We start from the raw sequence: 21051 nt of genomic DNA on the forward strand, positions 1-21051 counted from the left end.
TTTGCCGTTTGACGAAGCTTGCACGGTCGGAAAAAGTTTCAAAGTCCCAACGGGGAGAGAGTGTTGACGGCGAGGGGGCGCTGGCCGCTCCAGGGGCCGGGGGGAGCCCCTGGAGGTGGGCCTGGGGGTGTGGAGGGGCCCCCTATGAGCACCCAACAGTCGTGGGTCAAGACCCTGCCTGAGCCTCCGGTGTTGCAGGGAAGGACACCCAGGAGGCGGGGAACAGCCGGGGCAGCCCCCCTTGCAGTTGAACAAAGTTTGAGGAGACAAGTCATGAAAATGACAAAGTCCAAACGCTCCAGGCGTGCCGGCCAGGGGGGCGGACACGGCTGGCCTGGCTGGCGGGGGCTGCGGCTGCCGGGGAAGATCCGAGTGTCAATGCAGGTCCTGAGAACCGGGAAGGGGACAAACCGGTGGCTCCAGGCCGGGTTGGAGTTCCAGGAGGTCGGCCTGACTGTGGAGGTTTTCCCCTTAGCATTTTCCCATAGGCCAAAAGGGGGGAAGTCAAAAAAGCACCCCCGCCAGATATAGTATGCAGAGGGGCTGGCTGGTGATGGGGAGCGGGCTGTTGGCAGCAGTGTGCTGGCTGCAGAGGTGTGCATGGGCGTCTGCGGAGGGCCCCCTGAGTGCACCTGCCAGTGGTGGCTCAGCACCCTGGCTGAGCCTCCGATGTGCCCCGGCAGGACCCCAGGAGGCCGGGCACAGAACGCCGGCTGCCCCCCTTGCCGTTTGACGAAGCTTGCGCGGTCAGAAAAGTTTCAAAGTCCCAACGGGGAGAGAGCGTTGACGGCGAGGGGGTGCTGGCAGCTCCAGGGGCCGGGGGCAACCCCTGGAGGCTGGGCACGGACTGCGGCAGCCCCCCTTGCGGTCGAGCAAAGTTTGAGGAGACAAGTCATGAAAATGACAAAGTCCAAACGCTCCAGGCGTGCCGGCCAGGGTGGCGGACCCGGCTGGCTGGGCCGGTGGGAGCTGCGGCTGCCGGGGCTGAGCCGAGTGTCGATGTATGTCGTGAGAACCGGTATGAGGGTAATCCTGGTCGCTCCGGGCCGAGGCACGGTTCCAGGAGGGCGGAAGGAGCGGGCCCGATTCCCCTGATAGCGCCGACGGCGGTAAATTAAGGCCTCGCAAAACGTCAGGACGAACACCTTTTTTGCATATAAGGGAACGAGCGGTGTGCCGTCTTTGACAAAGTGACTATTTCTCAGAGTGCTGGAGTGGGGACCGCTCAAAGTCAAAGCTCCGCGGCCGCCCCTCTGCCACCTCCCCGGGAGCAGAGTCGTCGAGCGCGAGTGTCCCCACTCCGCCTGTCCAGGCCGCGGGGCCGACAGGCTGGCTGGCTGCCCGGGGAGACCCCGCTCTCCGAGCGGCCGGGCGCCACGTTCGAGAGGTGTGCGAAGCCACCTTGGGGGCCTGCGGAGGCCCCCCTGAGAGCGCCTCCAAGCCCTTGCTGAGAACCCTGTCCTAGATGCCTGCGCGGGCAGGCGGGACCCCACCAGGAGGCCGTGCACAGCCCGCGGCAACCACTGCTGAAGCCCAGGGCAGTTGGCAGAGATGAGTCTTTGAAAAAAAATGACAAAGTCCAAACGCCTCCAGGCGCCGGCCAGGGGGACGGACCCGGCTGGCCGGGCCGGCGGGAGCTGCGGCGGCTGGGGCTGAGCCGAGTGGCGATGCATGTCCTGAGAACCGGGAAGGGGACAAACCGGAGGCTCCTGGCCGGGCGGCAGTTCCAGGAGGTCGGCCTGACTCTGGAGGTTTTCCCCCTGGCATTTTCCCATTGGCCAAAATGGGGGAAGTCAAAAAAGCACCCCCAGCAGATGTATGCAGAGGGGCTGGCTGGTGATGGGGAGCGGTCTGTTGGCAGCAGTGTGCTGGCTGCAGAGGTGTGCATGGGCGGCTGCGGAGGGCCCCCTGAGTGCACCTGCCCGTGGTGGCTGAAAACCCAGGCTGAGCCTCCGATGTGCCCGGGCAGGACCCCAGGAGGCCGGGCACAGAACGCCGGTTGCCCCCTTGCCGTTTGACGAAGCTTGCACGGTCAGAAAAGTTTCAAAGTCCCAACGGGGAGAGAGTGCTGACGGTGATGGGGTGCTGGCTGCTCCAGGGGCCGGGAGGGAGGCCCTGGAGGTGGGCCTGGGGGTGTGGAGGGGCCCCCTGAGAGCACCTACCAGCAGTTGCTCAAGACCCTGCCTGAGCCTCCGGTGTTGCAGGGCAGGACACCCATTGGCGGGGAACAGCAGGTGGCAGCCCCTGCTGAAGTCCTTGGCAGTTGGCAGAGATGAGTCTTGGAGAAAAAAAACGACAAAGTCCAAACGCTCCAGGCGCCGGTCAGGGGGGCGGACCCGGCTGGCCGGGCCGAGGGGAGCTGCGGCGGCTGGGGAAGAGCCGAGTGTCAAGGCATGTCCTGAGAACCGGGAAGGGGGCAAACCAGTAGCTCCAGGCCGGGCTAGGGTTCCAGGAGGTCGGCCTGACTCTGGAGGTTTTCCCCCTGGCTTTTCCCCATAGGCCAACATGGGGGAAGTCAAAAAAGCACCCCCGGCAGATGTATGCAGAGGGGCTGGCGGGTGATGGGGAGCGGGCTGTTGGCAGCCGTGTGCTGGCTGCAGAGGGCCCCCGAGGTGCTGCACCTACCAGTAGTTGCTCAAGACCCCCCCCCCCCCTGACCCTCCGGTGTTGCAGGGCAGGAAACCCAGGAGGCGGGGAACAGCCGTGGCAGCCCCTGCTGAATCCCACGGCAGTTGGCAGAGATGAGTCTTTGAGAAAAATGACAAAGTCCAAACGCTCCAGGCGTGCCGGCCAGGGGGGCGTACCCGGCTGGCCGGGCCGGCGGGAGCTGCGGCTGCCGGGGCTGAGCCGAGTATCGATGCATGTCGTGAGAACCGGTATGAGGGTAATCCTGGGCCCTCGGGGCCGAGGCACGGTTCCAGGAAGGCGGAAGGAGCGGGCCCGCTTCCCCTGATAGCGCCGACGGCGGTAAAATAAGGCCTCGCAAAACGTCAGGACGAACACCTTTTTTGCATATAAGGGAACGAGCGGTGTGCGGTCCTTGACAAAGTGACAATTTCTCAATGTGCTGAGGAGTGGGGACCGCTCAAAGTCAAAGCACCGCGGCCGCCCCTCTGCCACCTCCCTGGGAGCAGAGTCATCGAGCGCGAGGGTCCCCACTCCGCCTGTGCAGGCCGCGGGGCCAACAGGCTGGCTGGCTGCCCGGGCAGACCCCGCTCTCCGAGCGGCCGGGCGCCACGTTCGAGAGGTGTACGAAGCCACCTTGGGGGGCTGCGGAGGCCGCCCTGAGAGCGCATCCAAGCCCCTGCTGAGAACCCTGTCCTAGCTGCCTGCGAGGGCAGGCGGGACCCCACCAGGAGGCCGTGCACAGCCCGCGGCAGCCACTGCTGAAGCCCACGGCAGTTGGCAGAGATGGGTCTTTGAGAAAAAATGACAAAGTCCAAACGCCTCCAGGCGCCGGCCAGGGGGACGGACCCGGCTGGCCGGGCCGGCGGGAGCTGCGGCGGCTGGGGCTGAGCCGAGTGGCGATGCATGTCCTGAGAACCGGGAAGGGGACAAACCAGTAGCTCCAGGCCGGGCTAGAGTTCCAGGAGGTCGGCCTGACTCTGGAGGTTTTCCCCCTGGCTTTTCCCCATAGGCCAAAATGGGGGAAGTCAAAAAAGCACCCCCGCCAGATGTATGCAGAAGGGGCTGGCTGGTGATGGGGAGCGGGCTGTTGGCAGCAGTGCGCTGGCTGCAGGGGTGGCCCGGGGCGGCTGCGGAGGGCCCCCAAAGCGCACCTACCAGTGGTGGCTCAAGACCCAGCCTGAGCCTCCGATGTCCCCGGGCAGGACGCCCAGGAGGCCGGGCACAGACCGCCGCTTGCCCCCTTGCCGTTTGACGAAGCTTGCACGGTCGGAAAAAGTTTCAAAGTCCCAACGGGGAGAGAGGGTTGACGGCGAGGGGGTGCTGGCTGCCACTGGGGCCGGGCTGGAGGCCCTGGAGGTGGGCCTGCGGGTGCGGAGGGGCCCCCTGAGAGCACCCAACAGAAGTTGCTCAAGACCCTGCCTGAGCCTCCGGTGTTGCAGGGAAGGACACCCAGGGGGCGGGGAACAGCCGTGGCAGCCCCCCTTGCAGTTGAACAAAGTTTGAGGAGACAAGTCATGAAAATGACAAAGTCCAAACGCTCCAGGCGTGCAGGCCAGGGGGGCGGACCCGGCTGGCCGGGCTGGCGGGGGCTGCGGCTGCCGGGGCTGAGCCGAGTGTCAATGCATGTCCTGAGAACCGGGAAGGGGACAAACCGGTGGCTCCAGGCCGGGTTGGAGTTCCAGGAGGTCGGCAGGACTCTGGAGGTTTTCCCCTTGGCATTGTCCCATTGGCCACAATGGGGGAAGTCAAAAAAGCACCCCCAGCAGATGTATGCAGAGGGGCTGGGGGGTGATGGAGAGCGGGCTGTTGGCAGCAGTGTGCTGGCTGCAGGGGTGGGCATGGGCGGCTGCGGAGGGCCCCCTGAGTGCACCTGCCAGCGGTGGCTCAAAACCCTGGCTGAGCCTCCGATGTCCCCGGGCAGGACCCCAGGAGGCCGGGCAGAGCCCGCCGCTTGCCCCCTTGCCGTTTGACGAAGCTCGCACGGTCAGAAAAAGTTTCAAAGTCCCAACGGGGAGAGAGTGTTGAGGGCGAGGGGGTGCCGGCAGCTCCAGGGGCCGGGGGCAACCCCTGGAGGCTGGGCACGGACCGCGGCACACCCCCTTGCGGTCGAACAAAGTTTGAGGAGACAAGTCATGAAAATGACAAAGTCCAAACGCTCCAGGCGTGCAGGCCAGGGGGGCGGACCCGGCTGGCCGGGCCGGCGGGAGCTGCGGCTGCCGGGGCTGAGCCGAGTGTCAATGCATGTCCTGAGAACCGGGAAGGGGACAAACCGGTGGCTCCAGCCCGGGTTGGAGTTCCATGAGGTCGGCCTGACTCTGGAGGTTTTCCCCTTGGCATTTTCCCATTGGCCAAAAGGGGGGAAGTCAAAAAAGCACCCCCAGCAGATGTATGCAGAAGGGGCTGGGGGGTGACGGAGAGCGGGCTGTTGGCAGCTGCGTGGTGGCTGCTGGCAGCCGTGTGCTGGCTGCAGGGGTGGGCCTGGGCGGCTGCGGAGGGCCCCCTGAGTGCACCTGCCAGCGGTGGTTGAAGACATTGCCTGAGCCTCCGATGTGCCCGGGCAGGACACCCGGGAGGCGGGGAACAGCCCCCGCTGAAGTCCATGGCATGTGCCAGAATCGAGTCTTGGAGAAAAAATGACAAAGTCCAAACGCTCCAGGCGCCGGCCAGGGCGGTTGACCCCGGCTGGCCGGGCCGGCGGGGGCTGCGGCTGCCGGGGCTGAGCCGAGTGTCGATGCATGTCGTGAGAACCGGGAAGGGGACAAACCGGTGGCTCGAGGCCGGGTTGGAGTTCCAGGAGGTCGGCCTGACTCTGGAGGTTTTCCCCTTAGCATTTCCCCATAGGCCAAAACGGGGGAAGTCAAAAAAGCACCCCCAGCAGATGTATGCGGAGGGGCTGGGGGTTGACGGGGAGCGGGCTGTTGGCAGCTGTGTGGTGGCTGCAGGGGTGGGCCTGGGCGGCTGCGGAGGGCGCCTTCAGAGTGCACCTACCAGTAGGGGCTCAAGACCCAGGCTGACCCTCCGATGTGCCCGGGCAGGACACCCAGGAGGCGGGGAGCAGACACCCCCGCTGAAGCCCACGGCAGTTGGCAGAGATGAGTCTTTGAAAAAAACGACAAAGTCCAAACGCTCCAGGCGTTGCCCAGGGGTGCGGACCCGGCTGGCCGGGCCGGCGGGGGCTGCGGCTGCCGGGGAAGATCCGAGTGTCAATGCAGGTCCTGAGAACCGGGAAGGGGACAAACCGGTGGCTCCAGGCCGAGCTCGAGTTCCAGGAGGTCGGCCTGACTGTGGAGGTTTTCCCCCTGGCTTTTCCCCATAGGCCAAAAGGGGGGAAGTCAAAAAAGCACCCCCGGCAGATGTATGCAGAAGGGGCTGGGGGGTGACGGGGAGCGGGCTGTTGGCAGCTGTGCGGTGGCTGCTGGCAGCCGTGTGCTGGCTGCAGGGGTGGCCCGGGGCGGCTGCGGAGGGCCCCTTCAGAGTGCACCTAGCAGTAGGGGCTGATGACCCAGGCTGAGCCTCCGATGTGCCCGGGCAGGACACCCAGGAGGCGGGGAGCAGCCCCCGCTGAAGTCCATGGCATGTGCCAGAGGCGAGTCTTGGAGAAAAAACGACAAAGTCCAAACGCTCCAGGCGCCGGGCAGGGTGGCGGACCGGGCTGGCCGGGCCGGCGGGAGCTGCGGCTGCCGGGGCTGAGCCGAGTGTCGATGCATGTCGTGAGAACCGGGAAGGGGACAAACCTGTGGCTCCAGGCCGGGTGGGAGTTCCAGGAGGTCGGCCTGACTCTGGAGGTTTTCCCCTTAGCTTTTCCCCATAGGCCAAAAGGGGGGAAGTCAAAAAAGCACCCCCGGCAGATGTATGCAGAGTTGGGCTGGAGGGTGACGGAGAGCGGGCTGTTGGCAGCTGTGTGGTGGCTGCTGGCAGCCGTGTGCTGGCTGCAGGGGTGGGCCTGGGCGGCTGCCGAGGGCCCCCTGAGTGCACCTAGCAGTAGGGGCTGATGACCCAGGCTGAGCCTCCGATGTGCCCGGGCAGGACACCCAGGAGGCGGGGAGCAGCCCCCGCTGAAGTCCACGGCATGTGCCAGAGGCGAGTCTTGGAGAAAAAACGACAAAGTCCAAACGCTCCAGGCGCCGGGCAGGGTGGCGGACCGGGCTGGCCGGGCCGGCGGGAGCTGCGGCTGCTGGGGCTGAGCCGAGTATTAGTGCATGTCCTGAGAACCGGGAAGGGGACAAACCGGTGGCTCCAGGCCGGGTGGGAGTTCCAGGAGGTCGGCCTGGCTCTGGAGGTTTTCCCCTTGGCTTTTCCCCATAGGCCTAAACGGGGGAAGTCAAAAAAGCACCCCCAGCAGATGTATGCGGAGGGGCTGGGGGTTGACGGGGAGCGGGCTGTTGGCAGCTGTGTGGTGGCTGCAGGGGTGGGCCTGGGCGGCTGCGGAGGGCCCCCTGAGTGCAGCTACCAGCGGTGGCTCAAGACATTGCCTGAGCCTCCGATGTGCCCGGGCAGGACACCCAGGAGGCGGGGAGCAGCCCCCGCTGAAGCCCACGGCAGTTGGCAGAGATGAGTCTTTGAAAAAATGACAAAGTCCAAACGCTCCAGGCGCTGGCCAGGGGTGCGGACCGGGCTGGCCGGGCCGGCGGGAGCTGCGGCTGCCGGGGCTGAGCCGAGTGTCGATGCATGTCGTGAGAACCGGGAAGGGGACAAACCGGTGGCTCCAGGCCGGGTTGGAGTTCCAGGAGGTCGGCCTGACTCTGGAGGTTTTCCCCTTAGCATTTCCCCATAGGCCAAAAGGGGGGAAGTCAAAAAAGCACCCCCAGCAGATGTATGCAGGAGGGGCTGGGGGGTGACGGAGAGCGGGCTGTTGGCAGCTGTGTGGTGGCTGCTGGCAGCCGTGTGCTGGCTGCAGGGGTGGGCCTGGGCGGCTGCGGAGGGCCCCCTGAGTGCACCTGCCCGCGGTGGCTGAAGACATTGCCTGACCCTCCGATGTGCCCGGGCAGGACACCCAGGAGGCGGGGAGCTGCCCCCGCTGAGGTCCATGGCAGTTGGCAGAGATGGGTCTTTGAGAAAAAATGACAAAGTCCAAACGCTCCAGGCGCTGGCCAGGGGCGCGGACCGGGCTGGCCGGGCCGGCGGGGGCTGCGGCGGCCGGGGCTTAGCCGAGTGTCAGTGCATGTCCTGAGAACCGGGAAGGGGACAAACCGGTGGCTCCAGGCCGGGTTGGAGTTCCAGGAGGTCGGCCTGACTCTGGAGGTTTTCCCCTTAGCTTTTCCCCATAGGCCAAAAGGGGGGAAGTCAAAAAAGCACCCCCGGCAGATGTATGCAGAAGGGGCTGGAGGGTGACGGAGAGCGGGCTGTTGGCAGCTGTGTGGTGGCTGCTGGCAGCCGTGTGCTGGCTGCAGGGGTGGGCCTGGGCGGCTGCCGAGGGCCCCCAAAGCGCACCTACCAGCAGTAGCTCAAGACCCAGGCTGACCCTCCGATGTGCCCGGGCAGGACACCCAGGAGGCGGGGAGCAGCCCCCGCTGAAGCCCACGGCAGTTGGCAGAGACGGGTCTTTGAGAAAAAACGACAAAGTCCAAACGCTCCAGGCGCTGGCCAGGGGTGTGCGGACCGGGCTGGCCGGGCCGGCGGGGGCTGCGGCGGCCGGGGCTTAGCCGAGTGTCAGTGCATGTCCTGAGAACCGGGAAGGGGACAAACCGGTGGCTCCAGCCCGGGTTGGAGTTCCATGAGGTCGGCCTGACTCTGGAGGTTTTCCCCTTGGCATTTTCCCATTGGCCAAAAGGGGGGAAGTCAAAAAAGCACCCCCGCCAGATGTATGCAGATGGGCTGGGGGGTGACGGAGAGCGGGCTGTTGGCAGCTGTGTGGTGGCTGCTGGCAGCCGTGTGCTGGCTGCAGGGGTGGGCCTGGGCGGCTGCGGAGGGCCCCCTGAGTGCAGCTACCAGCGGTGGCTCAAGACATTGCCTGAGCCTCCGATGTGCCCGGGCAGGACACCCAGGAGGCGGGGAGCAGCCCCCGCTGAGGTCCATGGCATGTGCCAGAGGTGAGTCTTGGAGGAAAAAACGACAAAGTCCAAACGCTCCAGGCGCCGGGCAGGGTGGCGGACCCGGCTGGCCGGGCTGGCGGGGGCTGCGGCGGCCGGGGCTGAGCCGAGTGTCGATGCATGTCCTGAGAACCGGGAAGGGGACAAACCGGTGGCTCCAGGCCGGGTTGGAGTTCCATGAGGTCGGCCTGACTCTGGAGGTTTCCCCCCTGGCTTTTCCCCATAGGCCAAAAGGGGGGAAGTCAAAAAAGCACCCCCAGCAGATGTATGCAGAGGGGCTGGTGGGTGATGGATAGTGGGCTGTTGGCAGCTGTGTGGTGGCTGCTGGCAGCCGTGTGCTGGCTGCAGGGGTGGGCCTGGGCGGCTGCGGAGGGCCCCCGTAGTGCACCTACCAGTAGGGGGCTCGAGACCCAGGCTGAGCCTCCGATGTGCCCGGGCAGGACACCCAGGAGGCGGGGAGCAGCCCCCGCTGAAGCCCACGGCAGTTGGCAGAGATGGGTCTTGGAGAAAAAACGACAAAGTCCAAACGCTCCAGGCGTGCCGGCCAGGGGTGCGGACCCGGGTGGCCGGGCCGGCGGGAGCTGCGGCGGCCGGGGCTGAGCCGAGGGTCGATGCAGGTCCTGAGAACCGTGAAGGGGACAGACCGGTGGCTCCAGACCGGGTTGGAGTTCCAGGAGGTCGGCCTGACTCTGGAGGTTTTCCCCTTAGCTTTTCCCCATAGGCCAAAAGGGGGGAAGTCAAAAAAGCACCCCCGGCAGATGTATGCAGAGTTGGGCTGGTGGGTGACGGAGAGCGGGCTGTTGGCAGCTGTGTGGTGGCTGCTGGCAGCCGTGTGCTGGCTGCAGGGGTGGGCCTGGGCGGCTGCGGAGGGCCCCCGGAGTGCACCTACCAGTAGGGGCTGAAGACCCAGGCTGAGCCTCCGATGTGCCCGGGCAGGACACTCAGGAGGCGGGGGGCAGCCCCCGCTGAAGTCCTTGGCAGTTGGCAGAGACGAGCCTTGGAGAAAAAATGACAAAGTCCAAACGCTCCAGGCGCTGGCCAGGGGTGCGGACCGGGCTGGCCGGGCCGGCGGGGGCTGCGGCGGCCGGGGCTGAGCCGAGTGTTGACGCATGTCCTGAGAACCGGGAAGGGGACAAACCGGTGGCTCCAGGCCGGGTTGGAGTTCCATGAGGTCGGCCTGACTCTGGAGGTTTTCGCCTTGGCATTTCCCCATAGGCCAAAAGGGGGGAAGTCAAAAAAGCACCCCCGGCAGATGTATGCAGAGTTGGGCTGGGGGGTGATGGATAGTGGGCTGTTGGCAGCTGTGTGGTGGCTGCTGGCAGCCGTGTGCTGGCTGCAGGGATGGGCCTGGGTGGCTGCGGAGGGCCCCCTGAGTGCACCTACCAGTGGTGGCTCAAGACCCAGGCTGAGCCTCCGATGTGCCCGGGCAGGACCCCAGGAGGCCGGGCACAGACCGCCGCTTGCCCCCTTTGCCGTTTGACGAAGCTTGCACGGTCGGAAAAAGTTTCAAAGTCCCAACGGGGAGAGAGTGTTGACGGCGAGGGGGCGCTGGCCGCTCCAGGGGCCGGGGGGAGCCCCTGGAGGTGGGCCTGGGGGTGTGGAGGGGCCCCCTATGAGCACCCAACAGTCGTGGGTCAAGACCCTGCCTGAGCCTCCGGTGTTGCAGGGAAGGACACCCAGGAGGCGGGGAACAGCCGGGGCAGCCCCCCTTGCAGTTGAACAAAGTTTGAGGAGACAAGTCATGAAAATGACAAAGTCCAAACGCTCCAGGCGTGCCGGCCAGGGGGGCGGACACGGCTGGCCTGGCTGGCGGGGGCTGCGGCTGCCGGGGAAGATCCGAGTGTCAATGCAGGTCCTGAGAACCGGGAAGGGGACAAACCGGTGGCTCCAGGCCGGGTTGGAGTTCCAGGAGGTCGGCCTGACTGTGGAGGTTTTCCCCTTAGCATTTTCCCATAGGCCAAAAGGGGGGAAGTCAAAAAAGCACCCCCGCCAGATATAGTATGCAGAGGGGCTGGCTGGTGATGGGGAGCGGGCTGTTGGCAGCAGTGTGCTGGCTGCAGAGGTGTGCATGGGCGTCTGCGGAGGGCCCCCTGAGTGCACCTGCCAGTGGTGGCTCAGCACCCTGGCTGAGCCTCCGATGTGCCCCGGCAGGACCCCAGGAGGCCGGGCACAGAACGCCGGCTGCCCCCCTTGCCGTTTGACGAAGCTTGCGCGGTCAGAAAAGTTTCAAAGTCCCAACGGGGAGAGAGCGTTGACGGCGAGGGGGTGCTGGCAGCTCCAGGGGCCGGGGGCAACCCCTGGAGGCTGGGCACGGACTGCGGCAGCCCCCCTTGCGGTCGAGCAAAGTTTGAGGAGACAAGTCATGAAAATGACAAAGTCCAAACGCTCCAGGCGTGCCGGCCAGGGTGGCGGACCCGGCTGGCTGGGCCGGTGGGAGCTGCGGCTGCCGGGGCTGAGCCGAGTGTCGATGTATGTCGTGAGAACCGGTATGAGGGTAATCCTGGTCGCTCCGGGCCGAGGCACGGTTCCAGGAGGGCGGAAGGAGCGGGCCCGTTTCCCCTGATAGCGCCGACGGCGGTAAATTAAGGCCTCGCAAAACGTCAGGACGAACACCTTTTTTGCATATAAGGGAACGAGCGGTGTGCCGTCTTTGACAAAGTGACTATTTCTCAGAGTGCTGGAGTGGGGACCGCTCAAAGTCAAAGCTCCGCGGCCGCCCCTCTGCCACCTCCCCGGGAGCAGAGTCGTCGAGCGCGAGTGTCCCCACTCCGCCTGTCCAGGCCGCGGGGCCGACAGGCTGGCTGGCTGCCCGGGGAGACCCCGCTCTCCGAGCGGCCGGGCGCCACGTTCGAGAGGTGTGCGAAGCCACCTTGGGGGCCTGCGGAGGCCCCCCTGAGAGCGCCTCCAAGCCCTTGCTGAGAACCCTGTCCTAGATGCCTGCGCGGGCAGGCGGGACCCCACCAGGAGGCCGTGCACAGCCCGCGGCAGCCACTGCTGAAGCCCAGGGCAGTTGGCAGAGATGAGTCTTTGAAAAAAAATGACAAAGTCCAAACGCCTCCAGGCGCCGGCCAGGGGGACGGACCCGGCTGGCCGGGCCGGCGGGAGCTGCGGCGGCTGGGGCTGAGCCGAGTGGCGATGCATGTCCTGAGAACCGGGAAGGGGACAAACCGGAGGCTCCTGGCCGGGCGGCAGTTCCAGGAGGTCGGCCTGACTCTGGAGGTTTTCCCCCTGGCATTTTCCCATTGGCCAAAATGGGGGAAGTCAAAAAAGCACCCCCAGCAGATGTATGCAGAGGGGCTGGCTGGTGATGGGGAGCGGTCTGTTGGCAGCAGTGTGCTGGCTGCAGAGGTGTGCATGGGCGGCTGCGGAGGGCCCCCTGAGTGCACCTGCCCGTGGTGGCTGAAAACCCAGGCTGAGCCTCCGATGTGCCCGGGCAGGACCCCAGGAGGCCGGGCACAGAACGCCGGTTGCCCCCTTGCCGTTTGACGAAGCTTGCACGGTCAGAAAAGTTTCAAAGTCCCAACGGGGAGAGAGTGCTGACGGTGATGGGGTGCTGGCTGCTCCAGGGGCCGGGAGGGAGGCCCTGGAGGTGGGCCTGGGGGTGTGGAGGGGCCCCCTGAGAGCACCTACCAGCAGTTGCTCAAGACCCTGCCTGAGCCTCCGGTGTTGCAGGGCAGGACACCCATTGGCGGGGAACAGCAGGTGGCAGCCCCTGCTGAAGTCCTTGGCAGTTGGCAGAGATGAGTCTTGGAGAAAAAAAACGACAAAGTCCAAACGCTCCAGGCGCCGGTCAGGGGGGCGGACCCGGCTGGCCGGGCCGAGGGGAGCTGCGGCGGCTGGGGAAGAGCCGAGTGTCAAGGCATGTCCTGAGAACCGGGAAGGGGGCAAACCAGTAGCTCCAGGCCGGGCTAGGGTTCCAGGAGGTCGGCCTGACTCTGGAGGTTTTCCCCCTGGCTTTTCCCCATAGGCCAACATGGGGGAAGTCAAAAAAGCACCCCCGGCAGATGTATGCAGAGGGGCTGGCGGGTGATGGGGAGCGGGCTGTTGGCAGCCGTGTGCTGGCTGCAGAGGGCCCCCGAGGTGCTGCACCTACCAGTAGTTGCTCAAGACCCCCCCCTGACCCTCCGGTGTTGCAGGGCAGGAAACCCAGGAGGCGGGGAACAGCCGTGGCAGCCCCTGCTGAATCCCACGGCAGTTGGCAGAGATGAGTCTTTGAGAAAAATGACAAAGTCCAAACGCTCCAGGCGTGCCGGCCAGGGGGGCGTACCCGGCTGGCCGGGCCGGCGGGAGCTGCGGCTGCCGGGGCTGAGCCGAGTATCGATGCATGTCGTGAGAACCGGTATGAGGGTAATCCTGGGCCCTCGGGGCCGAGGCACGGTTCCAGGAAGGCGGAAGGAGCGGGCCCGCTTCCCCTGATAGCGCCGACGGCGGTAAAATAAGGCCTCGCAAAACGTCAGGACGAACACCTTTTTTGCATATAAGGGAACGAGCGGTGTGCGGTCCTTGACAAAGTGACAATTTCTCAATGTGCTGAGGAGTGGGGACCGCTCAAAGTCAAAGCACCGCGGCCGCCCCTCTGCCACCTCCCTGGGAGCAGAGTCATCGAGCGCGAGGGTCCCCACTCCGCCTGTGCAGGCCGCGGGGCCAACAGGCTGGCTGGCTGCCCGGGCAGACCCCGCTCTCCGAGCGGCCGGGCGCCACGTTCGAGAGGTGTACGAAGCCACCTTGGGGGGCTGCGGAGGCCGCCCTGAGAGCGCATCCAAGCCCCTGCTGAGAACCCTGTCCTAGCTGCCTGCGAGGGCAGGCGGGACCCCACCAGGAGGCCGTGCACAGCCCGCGGCAGCCACTGCTGAAGCCCACGGCAGTTGGCAGAGATGGGTCTTTGAGAAAAAATGACAAAGTCCAAACGCCTCCAGGCGCCGGCCAGGGGGACGGACCCGGCTGGCCGGGCCGGCGGGAGCTGCGGCGGCTGGGGCTGAGCCGAGTGGCGATGCACGTCCTGAGAACCGGGAAGGGGACAAACCGGTAGCTCCAGGCCGGGCTAGAGTTCCAGGAGGTCGGCCTGACTCTGGAGGTTTCCCCCCTGGCTTTTCCCCATAGGCCAAAGCGGGGGAAGTCAAAAATGCACCCCCAGCAGATGTATGCAGAGGGGCTGGCTGGTGATGGGGAGCGGGCTGTTGGCAGCGGTGTGCTGGCTGCAGGGGTGGCCCGGGGCGGCTGCGGAGGGCCCCCGAGGTGCACCTACCAGCAGTAGCTCAAGACCCTGCCTGAGCCTCCGGTGTTGCAGGGCAGGACACCCAGGAGGCGGGGAACAGCCCGCGGCAGCCCCCGCTGAAGTCCATGGCATTTGCCAGAGGAGAGTGTTGGATGAAAAAACGACAAAGTCCAAACGCTCCGGGCGCCGGCCAGGGGGGCGGACCCGGCTGGTCGGGCCGGCGGGAGCTGCGGCTGCCGGGGCTGAGCCGAGTGTCGATGCATGTCGTGAGAACCGGTATGAGGGTAATCCTGGGCCCTCGGGGCCGAGGCACGGTTCCAGGAAGGCGGAAGGAGCGGGCCCGCTTCCCCTGATAGCGCCGACGGCGGTAAAATAAGGCCTCGCAAAACGTCAGGACGAACACCTTTTTTGCATATAAGGGAACGAGCGGTGTGCGGTCTTTGACAAAGTGACTATTTCTCAATGTGCTGAGAAGGGAGTGGGGACCGCTCAAAGTCAAAGCACCGCGTCCGCCCCTCTGCCACCTCCCTGGGAGCAGAGTCATCGAGCGCGAGGGTCCCCACTCCGCCTGTGCAGGCCACGGGGCCAACAGGCTGGCTGGCTGGCTGCCCGGGCGACCCCCCCTCCGAGATGCCGGGCCGGGGCAGACTGTGCAAACGAGCGCGGGCGTGTTTTCTTCCCCTGGGGTGGAGCCCTTCCACCCCACGCCGTCCGAGGCCCGTTGGCCTCGGGCGGCCTGCCTCCGAGAGTGGGAGAGAGACGGAGGACGGCGGCCCGCGGCGGCGCGAGGCGTCCCCGTTGTTCCACCACGGCTGCCAGCCGGTCGATCCTGCCGGTAGCCTGGGCTTGTCTCCGCTCCGCCTGTCCAGGCCGCGGGGCCCACAGGCGGCTTGCCCGGGAAGACCCCGCTCTCCGAGCGGCCGGGCGCCACGTTCAAGAGGTGTACGGAGCCACCTGGGTGGGGGTCTGCGGAGGCCACCCTGAGAGCGCTGATAACCCTGTCCTAGCTGCCTGCGCGGGCAGGCGGGACCCCCAAGAGGCCGGGCACAGCCCGCGGCAGCCCCCGCCGAAGTCCACGGCAGTTGGCAGAGACGAGTCTTGGAGAGAAAACGACAAAGTCCAGACGCTCCAGGCGCCGGCCAGGGGTGCGGACCCGGCTGGCCGGGCCGGCGGGAGCTGCGGCTGCCGGGGCTGAGCCGAGTGTCGACGCATGTCGTGAGAACCGGTATGAGGGTAATCCTGGGCCCTCGGGGCCGAGCTACGGTTCCATGAAGGCGGAAGGAGCGGGCCTGTTTCCCCTGATAGCGCCGACGACGGTAAAATAAGGGCTCGCAAAACGTCAGGACGAACACCTTTTTTGCATATAAGGGAACGAGCGGTGTGCGGTCTTTGACAAAGTGACTATTTCTCAGAGTGCTGGAGTGGGGACCGCTCAAAGTCAAAGCACCGCGGCCACCCCTCTGCCACCTCCCGGGGAGCAGAGTCATAGAGCGCAAGTGTCCCCACTCCGCCTGTGCAGGCCGCGGGGCCAACAGGCTGGCTGGCTGCCCTGGCGACCCCCCTCCGAGATGCCGGGCCGAGGCGTAGGCAGCCGCCTCCATCACACCACCCAAGGCGAGAGAGTGGGTCAACGGGAGAGCCGGCGCGGCCGAGGGACCCTCGCCGCGCCCATGTCCGGGGAAGGACCACAAGGGCCCTGCTCCCCGGCGCCCCGGCGAGCGGGTTCACCCTCGGCGCGTACGGCTCTCGAGGATGGGGAAGGGACGCGCGGGGGCGTCCCTTCCGTCCCCAGCGGAAGAAGGCGAGCGGCTCTGCGTGTCGGGACACCCCGCGGAGCCCCCTGCGGGGGGAGTACTCCGGGGGAGAAGCGTGGCGCAGGGGGTGCAGCCCTTTCCCAGGCCACCGTGCGACGGCGTCGGTGGGGCCGACGCCGAGAGAGAGAACGATCCGGGCTCTCCCGCCTCAGGGCGGCCGAGAGCGGGGCACGGGCCCCACGTTTGGTGAAGGTTTTCCCGAAAGCGAAGGACCCCCGCCTGTCCCCTCGGGCTCCGGCCGATGCGGGCGGTCCAGGGCGGGGATAGGGGACGGCGGCCTGCGGACGACGCGCTTTATCCCCAGAAGGAGCGAGGCATGAGGGGGTGTTCCACCCCCGCCGGCCGGTCTCGCTCCTTCTCCGGGCTACCCCTCGGCGGAGTAAAGACCCCCGGGTCAACGCTCCCGCGTCCGGGCGCCGGCGCGCGTCCCCTTCCCGCGGGGGGTGGATCCCTTCCACCCCCGGCCGTCCGAGGCCCGTGCGCCTCGGGCGGCCTCCCTTCCGAGAGAGGGAGAGAGAGACGGAGGACGGTGGTCCGCGACGGCGCGAGGCGTCCGAGTTGTGTTCCCCACGGCGGCTACCCGGTCGATCCCGCCCGCCGGTAGCCTTGGCTTGCCCCCACTCCGCCTGTCCAGGCCGCGGGGCCGACGGGCTGTCTGCCCGGGTAGACCCCGCTCTCAGCGAGCGGCCGGGCGGCCACGTTCAAGAGGTGTACGAAGCCACCTCGGGGTGGAGCCCTTCCACCCCTGGCCGTCCGAGGCCCGTGCGCCTCGGGCGGCCTCCCTTCCGAGAGAGGGAGAGAGAGACGGAGGACGGTGGTCCGCGACGGCGCGAGGCGTCCGAGTTGTGTTCCCCACGGCGGCTACCCGGTCGATCCCGCCCGCCGGTAGCCTTGGCTTGCCCCCACTCCGCCTGTCCAGGCCGCGGGGCCGACAGGCTGTCTGCCCGGGTAGACCCCGCTCTCACCGAGCGGCCGGGCGGCCACGTTCAAGAGGTGTACGAAGCCACCTCGGGGTGGAGCCCTTCCACCCCTGGCCGTCCGAGGCCCGTGCGCCTCGGGCGGCCTCCCTTCCGAGAGAGGGAGAGAGACGGAGGACGGTGGTCCGCGACGGCGCGAGGCGTCCAACTTGTGTTCCCCCACGGCGGCTTCCCGGTCGATCCCGCCCGCCGGTAGCCTAGGCTTTTCCCCGCTCCGCCTGTCCAGGCCGCGGGGCCGACAGGCTGTCTGCCCGGGTAGACCCCGCTCTCCGAGCGGCCGGGCGCCACGTTCAAGAGGTGTACGAAGCCACCTTTGGGGGGGCTGCGGTGCCCCCCGCCCCGAGAGTGCCTCCCAGGCCGAGGGAGCCCGGCGGTCGAGTGTCGTAGGAAAGCGCGTGCCACGGCTGTGTCGGTCACAGGGGCCAGAGGTAGTTTGGGCAACGGCTTAGATCCGTATGAAGCTCATCCTTTCCGGCCTGTTCTGGCGGCGGCTAGGCGTGCGCGCACGGCACGACGCCCCTGGTTCCAGCGAGGCGACGGCGCCCCGCACCCCACTCTCCGGGCCGAGCAGAGCCCCCGAGCGCAAGAGTCCCCGCTCCGCCTGTCCAGGCCGCGGGGCCGACGGGCTGTCTGCCCGGGTAGACCCCGCTCTCACCGAGCGGCCGGGCGGCCACGTTCAAGAGGTGTACGAAGCCACCTTGGGGTGGAGCCCTTCCACCCCTGGCCGTCCGAGGCCCGTGCGCCTCGGGCGGCCTCCCTTCCGAGAGAGGGAGAGAGAGACGGAGGACGGTGGTCCGCGACGGCGCGAGACGTCCAAGTTGTGTTCCCCCACGGCGGCTACCCGGTCGATCCCGCCCGGTAGCCTTGGCTTTTCCCCACTCCGCCTGTCCAGGCCGCGGGGCCGACAGGCTGTCTGCCCGGGTAGCACCCGCTCTCACCGAGCGGCCGGGCGGCCACGTTCAAGAGGTGTACGAAGCCACCTTGGGGTGGAGCCCTTCCACCCCTGGCCGTCCGAGGCCCGTGCGCCTCGGGCGGCCTCCCTTCCGAGAGAGGGAGAGAGAGACGGAGGACGGTGGTCCGCGACGGCGCGAGACGTCCAAGTTGTGTTCCCCACGGCGGCTACCCGGTCGATCCCGCCCGCCGGTAGCCTTGGCTTGCCCCCACTCCGCCTGTCCAGGCCGCGTGGCCGACAGGCTGTCTGCCCGGGTAGACCCCGCTCTCCGAGCGGCCGGGCCCCAACCTTCAAGAGGTGTACGAAGCCACCTCGGGGTGGAGCCCTTCCACCCCTGGCCGTCCGAGGCCCGTGCGCCTCGGGCGGCCCCCCTTCCCGAGAGAGGGAGGACGGTGGTCCGCGACGGTGCGAGGCGTCCAACTTGTGTTCCCCCACGGCGGCTTCCCGGTCGATCCCGCCCGCCGGTAGCCTAGGCTTTTCCCCGCTCCGCCTGTCCAGGCCGCGGGGCCGACAGGCTGTCTGCCCGGGTAGACCCTGCTCTCCGAGCGGCCGGGCCCCAACGTTCAAGAGGTGTACGAAGCCACCTTTGGGGGGGGCTGCGGTGCCCCCCGCCCCGAGAGTGCCTCCCAGGCCGAGGGAGCCCGGCGGTCGAGTGTCGTAGGAAAGCGCGTGCCACGGCTGTGTCGGTCACAGGGGCCAGAGGTAGTTTGGGCAACGGCTTAGATCCGTATGAAGCTCATCCTTTCCGGCCTGTTCTGGCGGCGGCTAGGCGCGCGCGCGCGAATGGCACGACGCCCCTGGTTCCAGCGAGGCGACGGCGCCCCGCACCCCACTCTCCGGGCCGAGCAGAGCCCCCGAGCGCAAGGTTCCCCGCTCCGCCTGTCCAGGCCGCGGGGCCAGCAGGCTGTCTGCCCGGGTAGACCCCGCTCTCCGAGCGGCCGGGCCCCAACGTTCAAGAGGTGTACGAAGCCACCTTGAGGTGGAGCCCTTCCACCCCTGGCCGTCCGAGGCCCGCCGGTAGCCTTGGCTTGTCCCCACTCCGCCTGTCCAGGCCGCGGGGCCGACAGGCTGTCTGCCCGGGTAGACCCCGCTCTCCGAGCGGCCGGGCCCCAACGTTCAAGAGGTGTACGAAGCCACCTCGGGGGGCTGCGGTGCCCCCCGCCCCGAGAGTGCCTCCCAGGCCGAGGGGAGCCAGGCGGTCGAGTGTCGTAGGAAAGCGCGCGCGCGGCTGTGTCGGTCACACGAGCCAGAGTTAGTTTGGGCAACGGCTTAGATCCGTATGCAGCTCAACCTTTCCGGCCTGTTCTGGCGGCGGCTAGGCGCGCGCGAACGTCACGACGCCCCTGGTTCCAGCGAGGCGACGGCGCCCCGCACCCCGCTCTCTGGGCCGAGCAGAGCCCCCGAGCGCAAGAGCCCCCGCTCCGCCTGTCCAGGCCGCGGGGCCGACAGGCTGTCTGCCCGCGTAGACCCCGCTCTCACCGAGCGGCCGGGCGCCACGTTCAAGAGGTGTACGAAGCCACCTTAAGGGGGCTGCGGTGGCCCCCTGCCCCGAGAGTGCCTCCCAGGCTGAGGGAGCCCGGCGGTCGAGTGTCGTGGGAAAGCGCGCGCGCGGCTGTGTCACACGGGCCAGAGTTAGTTTGGGCAACGGCTTAGATCCGTATGCAGCTCAACCTTTCCGGCCTGTTCTGGCGGCGGCTAGGCGCGAGCGCACGTCACGACGCCCCTGGTTCCAGCGAGGCGACGGCGCCCCGCCACCCCACTCTCCGGGCCGAGCAGAGCGTCCGCTCTCGCTCCTTGGAGCAGAGCCCCCGAGCGCAAGAGTCCCCGCTCCCGCCTGTCCAGGCCGCGGGGCCGACAGGCTGTCTGCCCGGGTAGACCCCGCTCTCACCGAGCGGCCGGGCGGCCACGTTCAAGAGGTGTACGAAGCCACCTTGGGGGGCTGCGGTGCCCCCCGCCCCGAGAGTGCCTCCCAGGCCGAGGGGAGCCAGGCGGTCGAGTGTCGTAGGAAAGCGCGCGCGCGGCTGTGTCGGTCACACGAGCCAGAGTTAGTTTGGGCAACGGCTTAGATCCGTATGCAGCTCAACCTTTCCGGCCTGTCCTGGCGGCGGCTAGGCGCGTGCGAACGTCACAACGCCCCTGGTTCCAGCGAGGCGACGGCGCCCCGCACCCAACTCTCCGGGCCGAGCAGAGCCCCCGAGCGCAAGAGTACCCGCTCCGCCTGCCCAGGCCGCGGGGCCGACAGGCTGTCTGCCCGGGTAGACCCCGCTCTCACCGAGCGGCCGGGCGCCACGTTCAAGAGGTGTACGAAGCCACCTAAAGGGGGCTGCGGTGGCCCCCTGCCCCGAGAGTGCCTCCCAGGCCGAGGGAGCCCGGCGGTCGAGTGTCGTAGGAAAGCGCGCGCGCGGCTGTGTCACACGGGCCAGAGTTAGTTTGGGCAACGGCTTAGATCCGTATGCAGCTCAACCTTTCCGGCCTGTTCTGGCGGCGGCTAGGCGCGCGCGCACGTCACGACGCCCCTGGTTCCAGCGAGGCGACGGCGCCCCGCCACCCCACTCTCCGGGCCGAGCAGAGCGTCCGCTCTCGCTCCTTGGAGCAGAGCCCCCCGAGCGCAAGAGTCCCCGCTCCCGCCTGTCCAGGCCGCGGGGGCCGACAGGCTGTCTGCCCGGGTAGACCCCGCTCTCACCGAGCGGCAGGGCGGCCACGTTCAAGAGGTGTACGAAGCCACCTTGGGGGGCTGCGGAGCCCCCCTCCCCATGAGAGCGCCTCACAGGCTTTGCTGATAACCCCGTCCTAGCTGCCTGCGCGGGCAGGCGGGACCCCCAGGAGGCCGCGCACAGCCCGCGGCAGCCCCTGCCGAAGCCCACGGCAGTTGGCAGAGATGAGTCTTGGAGAGGAAAGGACAGAGTGAAAACGCTCCGGGCGCCGGCCAGGGGGGGCGTACCCGGCTGGCCGGGCCGGAGGGAGCTGCAGCTGCTGGGGCTGCGCCGAGTGTCGATGCATGTCGTAAGAACCGGTATGAGGTTGAACCTGGGCCCTCGGGGCCGAGGCGCGGTTCCAGGGAGGCGGAAGGAGCGGGCGTGTTTCCCCTGATAGCGCCGACGACGGTAAAATAAGGCCTCGCAAAACGTCAGGACGAACACCTTTTTTGCATATAAGGGAACGAGCGGTGTGCGGTCTCTGACCAAGTGAGTATTTCTCAAACTCGAAGCACCCGCGGCGGCCTCCCCTCTGCCGCCACCCCGCACCCTCCTGGGGCAGAGCCACCGAGAGCAAGAGTCCCCCCCGCACTCCGCCTGCGCATGGCCGCGGGGCCAGCAGGCTGGCCGGCTTGCCCGCCCGGGCGACCCCCCTCCGAGACGCCGGGCGGAGGCCTTCCCACGCGAGAGAGTGGGTCGACGTGAGAGCCGACGCGGCCAGGGGACCCTCGCCGCGCCCC

Source organism: Eleutherodactylus coqui, unplaced genomic scaffold, assembly GCF_035609145.1.
Source record: "Eleutherodactylus coqui strain aEleCoq1 unplaced genomic scaffold, aEleCoq1.hap1 HAP1_SCAFFOLD_164, whole genome shotgun sequence".
NCBI lineage: Eukaryota > Metazoa > Chordata > Amphibia > Anura > Eleutherodactylidae > Eleutherodactylus > Eleutherodactylus coqui.